The sequence below is a fragment of the Gigantopelta aegis genome, chromosome 3 (genome assembly GCF_016097555.1).
Source record: "Gigantopelta aegis isolate Gae_Host chromosome 3, Gae_host_genome, whole genome shotgun sequence".
NCBI lineage: Eukaryota > Metazoa > Mollusca > Gastropoda > Neomphalida > Peltospiridae > Gigantopelta > Gigantopelta aegis.
This window is the reverse complement of record NC_054701.1, coordinates 80,698,340-80,701,988: the sequence shown is the minus strand read 5'-3', so window position 1 is coordinate 80,701,988 and position 3,649 is coordinate 80,698,340.

The following is a 3,649-nucleotide window of genomic DNA, read 5'->3' as shown; positions in this document are numbered from 1 at the left end:
ATGGACTTGTTCAACGAAGACATAATGAAACATTAGTTTAAACTGCATGTTCTTTGAGGTCGATTTTGTTTATAAATAGCCAGCTGGAACCATTAAAAACTTTCCATCAATCGTTGTTTTATCGTTTCCTCATTCCATGTAAAATCTGGATTGAAATAGTTTTCTATTAACTATTACAGCCGTTCGGTAATTTAGCATCCTTTGATAGAACAAATCTCAAATACAAATACGGCCTCAACAGTTTCTGGTTTTCTCGACTGGCAGCGCAATTCGCTACTTTACAGGATCGGAGAACAGGTATTGGTAATGAGGTGGTGAGGGCACAAATACAGTTTTAAAATCTTTGTATGGCTTAAAGCCCAATCTTCAGGTATACTCTTCAAAAAACGTAGGGAAACCTGAAATATTAATGTTAATATCAACTATTAGATCGAACATACGTTTTAATCACAAACATCCTAGTAAAGAACGTTCAGGTTTGTTTATCAATACACCGAAACACATTCCATAGTTTGCACGTGCATCACGCAGTTGCCCCGTACACGCGCGTGGGGTGTCATTCTCGATTTTAACAATTTCCAGGAAGGTCTATTAATCACTGTGGAACATTATTTCTGTCAATCTTTTTTATTCTGTTGATCATACAGTTGTTATTGTTTTGTTTTTAGTCATTTTTATTGTTTGAATTTGCGATTTACTGATAAAAAAACGTCAACTTTCAAATTTCACTTCTGACCCCAGTCGTCCTTCAAGATCTTTGGTGGTCATAAAACCTACTGTAAAACTGAACTACCGGTTGTAATGTTTGCCCAATTAATTCACTATTATCATATAGCCATTCCCCACAGCTAATACACCTTACAATTTTGGCAATTGTAAATTCGTATTAGAATTCCCCTACTTGTTTGAAGAGTATATAATAGAACACTAAGGGCATGTTGTGGTTATGAAGTGGGGAAACAGTCCCTTGGTTCTTAATGGCCTCAAGTATGTAAAGCAAAAGAAAATTATACAGAAGAAGAAAAGACGAAAAAAAAGACAGCATCCACGATGTTTAAGGACCATTTAATTCTGTCCTTGACAGAAAAATCAGATATAGCCTGGAGGTTCCCCTAATGGTATGTCAAGGAAAATAGGTTACCATTATTGTTAGTCGTGTTCAGAAATAACATTTTGAATCATTTAGTGTTTTCTATATTACTTCTTTTAGTTTTCTTTATTCCTGTTTACAGTATTGTTAACCCGTTTCCTGGAATGTTGCTGAGACCAGAGTAAATGGACTGTATCGTGAAAGGTTGCCCAAGGCAGAACATTTCAAATTCCTGTTAGCTCTCCGGTGTGAACATTAGTATTCCATAATCACTCACTGGCATCGTTAACGATCGCAGCACCGTATATTATTATATTTTATTATTACAAAAATCGTTACTTAAATCATATTTAAAGCTACTTATCTTAGTATCCGAGTTACGTATTTTTATTATTTTGTTTTACATATAATTAATTTTGGCAGTAATGCTAATATGAAACAAAATGTTGTTATCCAGATTCGGAGATGTTCCTTTAATTCGGACAAAAACCAGTCTGCGGGAGCCCATACGCCTATGACAACCACCTCCATCCATACGCGTACGAGGTAGGGGGCGGGGGGAGGGGCAACTGCCTCCCTAGTCCTGGAGCAAAACCTCAAATTATGTATGTACATGTATGTATAGGTCTATATATTTATATATATATATATATATATATGTTTTGTATATATAATCCAGTTATGCCCAATGCTGTGTTTCGCTGCAATCTTGGACTCCATCTTGAACATTTTAAAATTCCCAAGCGAATCAAATCTGTATAGCTGTGATTCTCAGTCATTACCCTTCAAAGATGCAAAACCCTCAAAGAAAAATTGTGGGTACCGAATTACCAAGTTTGGTAGGGGCACTCGGATTTTGTACGTGGGCGGTTCCTCTGGTCTCGTCTAGATTCGCCTCTGCAGAAGAACAGTTGACAGAAAGCGGGAAATTTAACGTAATGCATATCAAATGTAACTGTACGGCCCGTTGTAAATACTTAAATATTAAAATATTCCAGAAACACCAGCTTTACAGGGACAGACCCTAGTTGTTGAACACCAAGACATATTTTTGAATATTAGAGCCGTTTATGATCACTGAAATCAAACATTACTTATATTTTATTGTTTACATTATTCATTTCTGTACAATCGAAGTGTTTCTGGTTATGCTGGTGTTTCTAATACCACAAAATGCATTTTTTTCATATTTGTATAAACGCACGTGCGTCTGAGAAGTATCGGTTATGGAGTTGCGGTTTAATCTATTTTTAAGGGTATTTCAACGTCACAGACTCTTGTTTCACTCTGTTGTATCCAAATTTGTTACAAGTTTGTAAATTAACCAAACTTAGTTTCCATTTTTACGGGTTCAAACTAGGTTCTAGGTGAAAATATGCCTTAATGTTTAAAAACTAGGGTCTGTCCTTTTAAGCTGTAGATTAATATTTTGTAATTCTTCAGTCGTTAAATAAAAATTAATCTTCAGAAAATTATTATACGTATAAGGAATGTATCTATAATATTCACACCTTCCTTGATTCTCTGAGAATCAGTTGAATTGAATGAGTTATCGGCCTCGGTGTTGTTGTGGTTAAACCATCGGACATAAGACTGGTAGGTTCTAGGTTCGCGTCCCGGTACCGGCTCCAACCCAGAACGAGTTTTAACGACTCCATGAGTAGACACAAGACCACTACACCCTCTTCTCTCTTATTAACCACTAAGCACTAAACCAGATAGCTGAGGTGTGTGCCCAGGACAGCGTGCTTGAACCTTAATTGGATATAGGCACGAAAATATATCGAAATGAAATTAATGAGTTAACTGAATAATCAATTGTCATATTTATTTACTTCAAACCGTTCGAGGTTATCCAGCAGTTTTTCATAGACAAAACATGGAACATAAATCGACCTTAACAGTAGTAAGGAGGCCTGTCTGGGGTCATGACCTACTTTCCGTGACCTTGACCTACTTTCCGTGACCTTGACCTACTTTCCGTGACCTTGATGACATCACGTGACCTCGTCCTACTGACCCGGCCCTGACCTACTTAGACTGGCCTACTGTGCCGTGTGCAACGTCCTACTGACCCGGCCCTGACCTACTGACCCGGCCCTGACCTACTTAGACCGGCCCCTGACCTACTTAGACTGGCACGAAAGAGTATAAAAAGGCTAGATACGGTTTAATTGTCATTCGCTCGCCGAAAACGATCAGATCTACGTTCAATCCAGAGATGGCCTGTTCCACAAGTGATGAAGCGAGATGTCGTCTAGAACTTGGAACTAACGTCTACGTGGTGGCCAAGTTATGGAAAGGGGACACTGCTATTCACATAAGGAAATTTGACAGTGACAAGGGGAAAACTTTCCCCACCAAGCGAGGTATTGTCCTTAGTCTTAAACAGTGGATCGAACTGTGTGGATGTAAAAGCCAAATTGACGAAACAATTTCAGCATTAAACCAGGGGAAAGACGAAACATTGTTCAGACACCTTGGTGTCAACGTCCATGTCAGCGTCGACAAGAACTTTGCTGGGGTGGACCTGCGTCAGTGGTGGTGGTGTGAAGAAAC